Source organism: Chiloscyllium plagiosum, unplaced genomic scaffold, assembly GCF_037043375.1.
Source record: "Chiloscyllium plagiosum isolate Xiang-an unplaced genomic scaffold, Cpla_swu_hap1 HiC_scaffold_27, whole genome shotgun sequence".
Taxonomy (NCBI): Eukaryota; Metazoa; Chordata; class Chondrichthyes; order Orectolobiformes; family Hemiscylliidae; genus Chiloscyllium; species Chiloscyllium plagiosum.
The window spans coordinates 82,512,996-82,525,536 of record NW_028270165.1 but is presented as its reverse complement, the minus strand read 5'-3'; the positions used below and the strand labels follow the sequence as shown (position 1 = coordinate 82,525,536).

The following is a 12,541-nucleotide window of genomic DNA, read 5'->3' as shown; positions in this document are numbered from 1 at the left end:
TTACTCCACCCTCCACTATGGAAATACCGATTTAAGAGACTCCAGAGTTGGAGTTGCTACCATACCTGCTGTAGGGGTTTGGTAGAAGCTGTTTATTTTAATGAACCATTTCAATTTAACTTCATCCTTGCCATTCAAATACTAATTTTACACAGAGGGTGGTTGATGTGTGGAATGAACCTCCTCAGGAAGCGGTGGATGCGGGTACAATAAAAAGACATTTGTTTTAGTACATGAATAGGAAAGGTTTGGAGGGATACAGGCCAACAGCAGGCAGGAGAGACTGATTTAGTTTGGGATTATGATTGGCATGGACTGGTTGGACCAAAGGTCCATGACCATGCTGTCTGACTCGATGGTAAGTTCATAGTTCCTTGAAAGGAGAGTCGCACATAGACAGCATAGTGAAGAAGGTGTTTGATATGCCTGCCTTTATTGGTCAGTGCACTGAGTGCAGGCGTCGGGAGGTCATGTTGCGACTGTAGAAGACATTGGTTAGGCCACGTTTGGCGTATTGCATGCAATTCTGGCACCAGCGATCCCACCCTGACACACCATAAACCAGAGATAGTGACTGAAATTAACTCTGATACAAAATCAAATCATTAAATCGCCAATGGGCCAATATGGGCCAATCATTGGCAGGTGGGACCAGTTTACTTTCAGAACACCGCCAGCATAGACTGGTTCGACTGAATGATCTTTTTCTGTGCTGTTCGACTCTGTAACTGTTCTGTACTGGTTTTAAAACCATTTTCTTGCCTTCTCCCATAACCTCTTTGTTTTTCAAAGTCACATGAACTCAGCCTTGAATACATTCAATAAACGACCTAATTGCAGGAAGACATCCCCACTTCTGAACTCAATTCCTCTTGCTGATATACCACTTGCTTTGCTCATTGCTTGCTGCACTTTCTGACAACTGGCAGTGACTGGTGTAGAATGACACTGAGGGCCCTTTGTCTATCCACACATCACTCCTGATGAAGGGCTCGTGCCCGAAACGTCGACTTTCCTCCTCCTCAGTTGCTGCCTGACCTACTGTGGTTTTCCAGCGCCACAATATTCGACTCTGATCTCCAGCATCTCTTTTCGCCACATCTCAATATATCACCATTTAGACAATGCACCTCCTTTCTGCTTTTTTTTTACACTGCAAAGGCTAGAACTTCACATTGTGGTACTGCATTTTTCATGTGTTTGCAAGTTGACACACAGACCTGGATCAACTTTTCCAGAGTCTGGCTCCTCCCTCGGTTCACTCTTGAACCCCAGAATGAAACCGTGGTGAGAAAAACACTGTTGTACTCAAAAATGTTGGACAGAGGAAGGAAGTTACAGTCTTGGGTGAAGTTTAACCTTATGCAGAGAGAAAAGAGCAGCAGCAACTTCAGAGCTCATGGTCCAACCTCCGCATTTCGACAATGGCCGGCTCTGATTGGCAGGAGGACCAGACTCCTTCCAGTCCTTCAAGGTTCGACACTGCTCCATGGAAAGGAGCTCGCGTGCTCCCAAGAGTATGCGCAGTGCTTTGCTGACACTGGCGGTCATGCGCAGTACTTGCTGACATGGAGCATGCTCAGTGTGCAGGAATTTGTTTCAAATTTTAAACTTAAAAGTCACAAAGCACCTGGTGATAGTCCAACAGACTTATTTGGAAGCACTAGCTTTCGGAGCCCTGCTCCTTCATCAGCTGATTGTAGAGTATAACACCGTAAGACACAGAATTTATGAACTTACGATCTTATATTCCACAACCGCCTGGTGAAGTACCAGCGCTCCGAAAGCTAGAGCTTCCAAACAAGCCGATTGGACTGTAACCTGGTGTTGTGTGATTTTTATCATCGTACACCTTAGTCCAACACGGGCACCTCCCGATCATGACAAATAGTAAGCGTCCAAATGCGAATGCGAGAGAAAAATGCCGAAGCTATTTTATTTTGCCGATTTTTTCCCTGTGCCTCGACATTTTACTTCTTTTGCATTTTGTCTGGCTGCTCAATGTTTCTGTCTTTTCCCCAGGACAGAGGTATTCCAAAACTAGTGGGTATAGGTTTAGGGTGTTGGTGAAAGATTTTAAACGATCGAAAAGACTAGGAAGAGAACATTCACCCCTTACTGGGGGAAAGTGAGGACTGCAGATGCTGGAGAATAGGGTCGAGAGTGTGGAGCTGGAAAAGCACAGCAGGTCAGGGAGCATCCGAGGAGCAGGAGACTCGACGTTTCGGGCAAAACCCTTCGTCAGGAAATAGCCATGGGGAACTGCAGGGCTGTAGCGTAAACGAGTGAGTCTAAGTGGGATGCTGTTGGGAAGGTCGGTGTGAATGGCCTGGAGGGATGATATGGTTCCACTGCCTTAGCCACGCGTATTTTGAGAAATGTGGGAGGAGTGGGTTCCAGTTCGTGGGACACTGACACCAGTCCTGGAGAAGGTGGCATTTGTGCTGTCTCACTCTTCACATTCTGCCCCTTGTCCATTTTCTCCCCATCCACTGCCCACTGCCCATTCTCTCTCCTCACACTGCACCCTCTATTCTCTCCCCCAACCGTCTGAACCCCAGTCTGTTCCCCTGTCCATTTCCCTCCCTTCTCCACCACCACCAGCGACCCCCTCACCCCCCACCCCCACAATCGTCCTTTCTCGTGCCTCAGCCCTCTTTGATCGCTGTATGAAGTCTTTCTCAGGGAAGAGAGAGAATGGATGGTGATGACTTTACCTGGGAAACACGGCATGTGAGAAATAGCTGATTTTTAAAAGTGAGAATAACTAAAACCATATATTCAGAAACTTCGTTACAGTCGGGAAGAATTTAATTTTTTTTCAAACAAAAAAGCTGCACAAATCTTTCTGAAACTTGCATTGATGTATGAGCAGTTAGGCCATAACAAAGGACAGGCTGTAAGGAGTGAATGAGTGAATAAAAGACAAGTCCAACCTTGCTCTCGAGGAGAAAGTGAAAAATGCAGATGCTGGAGATCAGAGTCGAGAGTGTGGTGTTGGAAAAGCACAGCAGGTCCGGCAGCATCCAAGGAGCAGGAGAATCGACGTTTCGTGCATAAGCACTTGGCACTCGGCCACCGCTCCTTCAACCCCCCTGCGATGGCGCGTGAACTCACTGGTGCCTCCGCAGGTGGGAGGAGCAGGTGAAGCCCTCCCGGCACTTACAGCAGGTGAATGGTCTCTCTCCAGGGTGGACCCGCTGGTGGGTCAGCAGTGCAGCTGACTGAGTGAACCCCCTCCCGTACATGGGGCACGTGAATGGCTTCTCCCTTGTGGACCCTCTCGTGCGTCTGCAGATGGCTGATCCGACTGAAACCCTTCCTACACACTGAGCAGGTGAATGGCCTCTCCCGGTGTGAATGCGTCTGTGGGTTTCCAGCAGGGATGGGGAAGGGAATCCTTTCCCACAGACCCCACATTTCCAAAGTTTCCCCTTTGGCGGGAGCTTTCCTTGTGTTGCTCTGGGATTGAAATTACAAACAGAACGGGTACATAGCCTTTCCCACCTTGAGGGGTGAGACTTTGATTCCTCCAAGCTGAGTAAATGGTTTGAAGCACTTTTCACAGTCAGCGCACTGAATCTCCCTCACTCGGTGTCTCAGTATTCTTCCTGCCACAGGACTGTCCAAAATCTCTCAAACAAACAAAAGCAAACATGCCTTCTTGATTGGAATGGCTGCTGATATTCAAGTCCCAATGAATCAAGTGGCTCTGTCAGAAGTTGTTGTATCATTAGCTGTAAGATTTCTTTCTGCACGTCTTCCTACAAAGAAAAATCACAAAATAAGTGATCACTGTCAGTACAGTTAATGAACATAACATAGGTGGCAATTCCTTTAGATTGCGAGATGTCTGCTGATCACATTTTATCCAGGCCACAGAAACCTGAAAACACTCATGCAGCCAGATAGCCTGGGCTGTGCATGGAGGAAAAGTTCATTTCAGTGACAATAACATGGAACAAACTGCCAACAAAGATGCTGGAAATTGAGCTGAATCAAGGATATGAAAATGAAATGTTAAGACTGCTTGAGAAAAGAAAGGCAGTAAAATTGCTGAATGACTTCCTGCTGACCTATTAAATAAAAAATTATGACAAAAAAAGGACGTAAATCCATTACTACATTAGAAGGTGAATAATAATTACAAAGAAACTTTTACAACAGCCAACAATATCAGATATACACCATATTGAACAAAGAACAAAGAATGTTTACAGCCCAGGAACAGGCCCTTCAAGCCTGAGCCGATCCAAATGTACTGTCTGAACCTGTCGGTCAATTCCTAAGCATCTGTATCCCTCTACTCCCCACCCACTCATGCATTTATCCAGACGCATCTTTCATGAATCGACCGTGCCTGCCTCTCCCACCTCTGCTCCAAACGCCCACCACCCTCTGTGTGAAGTAAAACGCGTTTTCGCTTTGAATAAGTGCTGCCCCTGCCGCGTTCATTGTAACGGGAGCTCTGCCCCATCCCTGATTCAGTCAGTCGGATCTCGTTTTATGAAGCTGCTTTTTGAAAGTATTGACTGGCCGTTTTTGCACAAGGCAGTATAAGAAACAAGGGCTTGTTCAGGATTTGAACCCGGGATTTCTCGCATGCCCACGCACCATAAGGCCCGAAGCAAGAATCATACCCCTAGACCAACGAGGCACAGGCCCCAAGCGTTTTGCATTTTTTGAGTAATGTGACAATCCCGTAAATGCTGCTCAGTTTTTTGTGAATCTAACCTTTTAGTTGTGAACATGAGGAAAGGAGCAATCCTTTTCTAGGGTGCAAACTGTATACGTGCCAAACTGAGGGAATACACAAGGAAAATAGCTTTAAGAGAGATAGAAAGTATTTGAGCACCTTGGTGGGCGGCACGGTGGCACAGTGGTTAGCACTGCTGCCTCACAGCACCTGACACCCGGGTTCAATTCCCGCCTCAGGCGACCCACTGTGTGGAGTTTGCACGTTCTCCCCGTGTCTGCGTGGGTTTCCTACGGGTGCTCCGGTTTCCTCCCACAGTCCAAAGATGTGCAGGTCAGGTGAATTGGCCATGCTAAATTGTCCATAGTGTTAGGTAAGGCGTAAATGTAGGGGTATGGGTGGGTTACGCTTCGGCGGGTCGGTGTGGACTTGTTGGGCCGAAGGGCCTGTTTCCACACTGTAATGTAATCTAAAAAAATCTAAACCTTTGGAGTGTCTGCTCCCTCCCTGGATTCACTCCACTTTGTTTCACCCACCCCTACATCCCCTTTCCCCTGGCTGCTGGAGGATGTTATATGGAAAGGGGGAGACATTGCTTGGCTCCCAGATGTTGCCCAGAGGGAAGGAGTTTCACTCTGAAACTGACAGGGCTGCATCCGCATTGTGACGTCAACAATGGAGGGCGGGCCGGACAGCTGTCCTGCAGTTGAGGCACGTGTGGAGGGGAGGACACTTTGCAAATCCCACTCTCCTCAAGTCAATGCAGTTTGAGTTCAAGCAAAGCAAGGGGTTGAAATATACTTTAGAAAACCTCCTTTGTGCCGTGGGAAAACTCCGGCCGCGGGAAATGCAGTATTACAGATTCATAGTAACCTTCCTACCCTCCAACCTCCAACCCTGGCAACATCCTTGTAAATATTTTCTGCACCTTTTCTAGTTTCACAACATCTTTCCGATAGGAAGCAGACCAAAATTACATGCAATATTCCAAACGTGGCCTGACCACTGTTCTGTAAAATGGCAACATGAGCTCCCAACATCTATCCTCGATGCTCTGACCAACAAAGGAAAGCACACCAAACGCCTTCTTTACTATCCAATCTGCCTGCGTCTCTACTTTTAAGGAACTATCAACCTGAACTCCAAGGTCTCTTTGTTCAGCAACACTTCCAAGGAACTTACCATTAACTGTAAAAGTCCTGCTCTGATTTGTTTTTCCAAAATGCAGCACCTCATGTGAGGCACCTCACATTAACCTCCAACTGCCTCTCCTCAGCCCATTGGCCCATCTGCACAAGGTCCCGTTGTGATCTGAGGTAACCTTCTTTACTGTCCACTTCGCCTCCAATTTTGGTGTCATCAACAAACTTGCTAACTATACCTCCTCCGTTTACATACAAATCATTTATATAAATGACAAAAAGTAGCGGACCCAGCATCAATCCTTGTGACACACCATTGGTCACAGGCCTTCAGTCTGAAAAGCAACCCTCCATCACCACCCTCTGTCTTCTGCCTTCTAGCCAGTTCTGTATCCAAATGGCTAGTTGTCCCTGCATGCCATGAGATTAAACCTTGCTCACCAGTCTCCCATGAGGAACCTTGATGAACGCCTTCCTGAAGTCCAGAGAGATCAAGTCCATCGCTCTGCCCTCATCAATCCACTTTGTTACTTCTTCAAAAAACCCAATCATGTTCATGAGACATGATTTCCCAAGCAGAAAGCCATGCTGACTATCCCTAATCAATTCTTGCCTTTCCAAATACATGTAAATCCTGTCTCTTAGGATTCTCTCCAAAAGCTTGCCCATCACGGATGTCAGGTCCACTGGTCTATAGTTTCCTGGCTTTTCCTTACCACCTTTCTTAAATAGTGGCAACACGTTAGCCACCCTCCAGCCTTCCGGCACCTCACCTGTGACTATTAATGATACAAATATCTCCGTAAGAGGCCCAGCAATCACTTCCCCAGTTTCCCATAGAGTTCTAGGGTACTCCTGATCAGGTCCTTGGGATTTATCCACTTTTATCCATATCAAGATATCCAGCAATTTCTCATCTGTAATATGGGCATTTTTTCAACATGTCACCATCTACTTTCTCACATTCTATATCTTGCATGCCCTTCTCCACAGTAAACACTGGTGCACAATATCCGTTCAGTATCCCGCACCCCACACCCCATCTACTGCAGCTCCACATAACGGCCGCCTTGCTGATCTTTGAGGGGCCGTATTCTCTCCCTTGTTATCCTTTTGTCCTTAATGTATTTATAAAATCCCTTTGGATTATCCATGACTCTATTTGCCAAAGCTATCTCATGTCCCCTTTTTGCCCTCATGATATCCCTCTTAAGTATGCTCATACTGCCTTTATACTCTAAGGATTCACTCGATCTCTCTGCCGATACCTGATATGTGCATCCTTCTTTATCTTAACCAATATCTCATTTTCTCTCGTCATCCAGCATTCCCAAACCTACCAGCCTTTCCTTTCACCCTAACAGGAATATAGTCTACATCAGACAATCACCTGATGAAGGAGCATCGCTCCAAAAGCTCGTGTGCTTCCAAGTAAATCTGTTGGACTATAACCTGCTGTTGTGTGATTTTTAACTTTGTACACCCCAGTCCAACACCAGCATCTCCGAATCAGGAAAATACTGTGTCTGGACTCTTGTTATCTCATATTTGAAGGCTTCCCATTTTCCAGCAGTCCTTTAACCTGCGAACATCTGCCCCCAATCAGCTTTTGAAAGATCTTGCCTAATACCTGAGTCTTCCTTCAATTTAGAACTTCAACTTTTAGATCTGATATATTATTTTCAATCACTATTCTAATGTTCATAGAATTATAGTTGCTGGCCCTTAGGTTTTGCACCCTCGCCAGTATGTACATACATATTGTGAATTAGAAAATGTCCTTGGACACACTTAACAAATTCCTATATTTGGCAGACAGGTAAATGGGCAGGAGTTATACCTTGTGTCCACTCTTTCTTCATTCCCATCAACCCTAACCCCATTCCCACCCCAATAGTCCAACGGCACTTTCCCCTGCAACTGCCGAATGTGTGACACCAGCCCATTTACCTGCTCCCTCCTCTCTATCCAAGGGTCCAAACTTACCTTCCAGGTGAAGCAGCACTTTACCTGCACTTCCCACAACACAGTCTACTGCATTTGCTGCTCATAATGTGGTCTCATCTACATTGGGGAAAACGAAGCATAAACTGGGTGACTGCTGCACAAAACATCTACGTTCTGCCTGCAAAAAAGACCCTGAGCTTCTAGATGCCTGCCAATTCCACGCCCCACCATGTTCCCTGGCCAACATCTCTGTCTCAGGTTTGCTGTAGTGTTCCAGCGAAGCTCAGCACCAGCAGAACGAAGAGCACCGAATATTTCACTTGGAGACCTTACATCCCTCTGTTCCCAATATCGAATTCAATAATTCTAGGGCCTGAAATCCATAGTATCCTCGTCCCTTCCACACACACTATCTCCTGCATATAAACCAACGTTTAACCAATCACCATCAGTTCTGTGGAAGGGTCACCGGCAACTCCTGTTTTTTGTTTCTGATACACAGCATCCACAGTTCTTTCTCCTTTTTATTGAGGTAGAGTTGGAAATTGTTTCGAGAGACAGAAGGAGAGGAGGGAGAGACAGAACAGACATGAACTGTTGATCTCCCTTGTTTCTCATAACGTAAAATCATTGCAGTGCGATCACTTCCCTTAAGCATGAATAGAGGGGGCAGAGTATGCGTGAGCTTGTGGCGCAATGGTAGCGCGTCTGACTCCAGATCAGAAGGTTGCGTGTTCAAATCACGTCAGGCTCACTAACGTCAACTTCTTCCATTTCAAACCAATAAAGGAGTACGTTTACTCCGGGTATCTGTTGAGCCAAATCTGCTTTGCGGAAACGTTAAATCACTCTCGTCTGACGACCCCTCTCCGCATTAACGGTGAGCCTGATTTTTATAAACGGTGTCAGTAAAATCCAGTGGCGGACACTGATTTGGTTCAATCGATTTTTTTGCCAAGAGTAATTCACCGAGAGGATGCTGCTGTGTGAAACAGCGTGGGGAATTACTGCAGGGCCTCCTGCGCATGGGACACACCGCAACTGATGTGTTTCACCTTCACCAGTTTATTCCTATCTCGGAGAAGAGAAGTTTGATGATTCGGATCATAGCAGCCAGACAGAGGACAGGAGAAGAGCACTCAGACCTTCACAAGCTTGTCACCACAGCTGGGTCACCGTGGCCCGTGTATCAGTATGGGATAGTGAGCTGCATCTACTGACTGGAAGCACAGCAAATTGGAGTGCTGGTGGGACTATCACACAGGAGAAAACGGCTTCGACTTATCAACTGGAGTGGCTCCCAATGCGCAACTCCGCTCACCTCAACTGAATAACTGTAAACAAATTACTCAGTGGTTCAAAGGAATGCTCGGTTTTGAATCTGCATTGTGTCATGTGCCTTCGAGAATGATGTCAAAACACCTTCATTGCTGTGATGGAGTATCCTGTTGGGCAGAATATATCCGTTGTCAAATTTCCTACGTTCTGTTGGTCCAACTCCGATTTCTCTCAGAATCACGAAATGTGTGACAGCGCAGACTGAGGCCATGCAGCCCACCTTAGCTCTGCTGGTTCTGCGCAATATGTAAATAAGTGTCTCATTCTGTCGCCTTCTCCCTGTAAATCTGCACATTGTTACATTGAACATGCCCCACCGAATTCCCTTTTGTGTCCATTGAATATGCCTCTTTGTCACTGTCAGACAGCGACTCACTGACCCCACTCCCTGTGCGAAAACGGTCTTCCTAATGTCACTTTTACTTATTTTCCTGATGACTTTAAATCTCTGCCAAATCGTTCTCGATCCTTTCAGGCCTGGGAGCATTTTCACTGTATTATTTCCCCTGTCTAAAACCCTCATGACGTGGAAAACTTCGATCAGACAAGCTTTCAGCCCTCTGTTCTCCAAAGAGAGCTGCCCCAAACTTTCCAATCTCCCTTCATTGCTGACATCCCTGAGGACGGCACCATTCACGTTAACCTGTTCAGCGCTGTCTGCAATTACTTCACTTCCCCGCTTCCTGAAGTATCACCCTCAGAATTGAGCGTAATACAGGTTGAGGATTCATTCAGACTCGGATTGCGCGGACGAAAAATCTGCAATATTTGGTCTCACTTTGAACAAGTGTTTCCCTTCGCCGTGTTCACTGCAATGGCAGCTCTGCGCCGTCCCTAATTCAGGCAGTCCGATCTTATTTAACGAAGCGGCTTTTTGAGAAAATTCATCAGGTATTTTTGCTCAGGTCAATTTAAGGAATGATGGTTCACCTGGGATTGGAACCCCGGAATTCTCACGCGGCTGCATATGCTCGAAGACCCAAAGCTAGAATCATATCCCAGACTAACGGGCCACCAGCCATGGGTGCAGCCACCTCCGGAATCAGCTGAGACTTGCTCAGAACGAAATACATTGTGCATTGCTCCCAGAATTGCAAGCAGGGAAGAGTTTCAAGAACATCTGCTTTTCTTTCTGTCTCCCTGCTCCCAGGACGCTGCTGTTTGTCCCATCCCCAGGGACCGGGCTGTCTCCACTGGTGGATAATTGAACCATTTCGTTTCTACTTGCAAGCTGTGCTGGTGGAAGGCAGAGCCCTTTCACTCTTCTGCTCTCTCACACTATTACGTGAGGCAGGAGAAGTCAGTTACAGTCATGCGTAGGAAATGGGCAACTTTGAACGTGTTCCAAAGGACCTGTTAACGGAGAGATAGAAAGATGCTGTGCTGTCGGGACAGAGAGAAATGGACACCGGAGACTCTTCCCTCAGGTAAATTGATATGAGTACATTTTTGTGCAGCCTGCTTGGTGTTCAGAATATGTCTTAACACAACATTCCCGCAGGAAGTCTTTTCTTGCACCGTTGGTTTCTTTACTGTGTAAATTTGACTTGTGTATCGATGTGATATATTGACCTCAGATACCCGAAGGCTTGGGAAACAAATGACATGGCAATGAAAAGAACAGATCGCCGTTATACGGGAAAGCTGCTAAAGACATTAAGTGAATAGGAGAAAATGGTTTCGCTTCTGGGTTATGATCCCAGCATGCACCCGCTGTGCCATTCTCCTGCATTGCACGGTAGCTTTTCCAGAGAAGTATTCAGCTTTTCATCTGGCGTGTGACTTGCCTGTTCGAGAATGATGTCAAAAGATCTTCACTGCTGTAGTGTCATGTGCTGTTGCGCAGACATGTCGCCGATGTGCAAATATAAACTCAGAGAGCAATGTACACTAGAGACTCTGAGCTAGCTGCTCATAGTGTCGTTTCCCCAACGGAGCATGAAGTATAAACTGGGTGACTGCTTCGCAGAACATCTCGGTTCTGCCCGCAAAAAAAGGCCATGAGCTGCTGCTTTCCTGCCACTTTAACACGCCATCCTGTTCCCTGGCCAACATCTCTGTCTCAGGCTTGCAGCAGTGTTCCAGCAAAGCTCAGCTGCAGATGGAAGAACAACGCCTCATATTCCACTTCAAAACCCTACAGCCCTCCGGTCTTCAAGATCGAGTTGCATGACTTTAGGGCCTGAAATCCCCCATGTCCTTGGCCCCTACCACACACATACGAGCCCCTTGTTATCACATAGTCTGCTACGACACACTAGTTATTGTTAGCCACTAACGGTCTCCATTAACAGCTATTCACCCTCCCACACGGATCGTTATTCACTCCTTTGTCCCTCCTATTGTTCTCTCTCTGAGTTGGCGGGAAAGAGAGCAATGTACACTGGAGACTCTGAGCCAGCTGAAACTTGCTCAGTGTGAAGTACATTCCACTTTGCTCCAAGAATTGCAAGCAGCAAAGAGTTTCCAGAACATCTGCTTGTCATTCTGTCCCCGGGATGCGGTTTCTGACATGCGGATCGTCTTGTCGTTCACGTCGGAACCGGCGTGGCGAACCTCTGCAGGGAAGGCACGAAACCACAAGGTGTGCGTTTCAACTTTATCAGCTCATTGGCATCTCAGAGAAGTGGTTTTGCGATTCAGTTCATAGGAAACCGACGAAGAACAGGAGAAGACAACTTAGACCTCCAAAAGCACGTTACTTGAACGGTTTCGCGACAGTATCGGTATGATATGGGGCATTCAGACACTCAGGAAGTCGTTTGAAAGGCAAGATGCTGAACAGAGTACCATTACAAAGGAAAGTCGCACTTTACCTGCACATTTGTCGCAACCTCGTCTACTGCATTCGCTCGTCCTAGTGACTTTAAAGCTCTTCCGAATCACTATAGATCCTTTCAGGCAGGGGAGCATTTTCACAGCATTATTTCCTGTTTCTAGGCCCCTACTGACTTGGAAAACTTTGTTTCTCCGAGGAGAGCAGGCCCAATTTTTCAATCTACCTTTATTGCTGACATTCCTCAAACACCGCACCACTCACTTCAACCTGTCTCAACGCGATCTCCAACCATTTCACTTCCCTGTTTTCTGCCTCATTTGTACTCCAGGCAGCCCAACCTCGTTTTACGAAGGTGCTTTTTGAGAAAAATAATGGGGCATTTTTGCACAAATCAAGTTAAGAGACGCAGCCTCGTCTGGGATTTGAATCTAGGACCGTGCACAAGTCTGCACAGTTAAAGACTCTACCTGAAAATCATGCCCCGAGACCAAAAGCCAAACAGCGGCTATTGCCCCACCCACCACACACCTCTTGAGCCAGCTGAGACTTGCTTGGTGTGAAATACATTTGACATTGCTCTAAGAACTGCAAGTGACAAAGAGTTTCCAGAACAGCTGCTTCTCATTGTGTCTCCCTGCT

General features: G+C 46.7%; 2 protein-coding genes and 1 non-coding gene across 3 annotated transcripts in view; all 3 read left to right on the top strand.

The window, feature by feature from the left end:
• Window positions 1-12,541, top strand: part of LOC122544886 (uncharacterized) — a 195,840-nt gene that overhangs the window by 81,516 nt on the left and 101,783 nt on the right. The gene's annotated exons all lie outside the window — the stretch shown is intronic.
• Window positions 1-12,541, top strand: part of LOC148144722 (uncharacterized) — a 43,156-nt gene that overhangs the window by 6,653 nt on the left and 23,962 nt on the right. The window lies entirely within an intron of this gene.
• trnaw-cca (transfer RNA tryptophan (anticodon CCA)) lies at window positions 8,468-8,539 on the top strand. Its single transcript has one exon. It is a non-coding gene; the product is annotated as a tRNA-Trp (tRNA).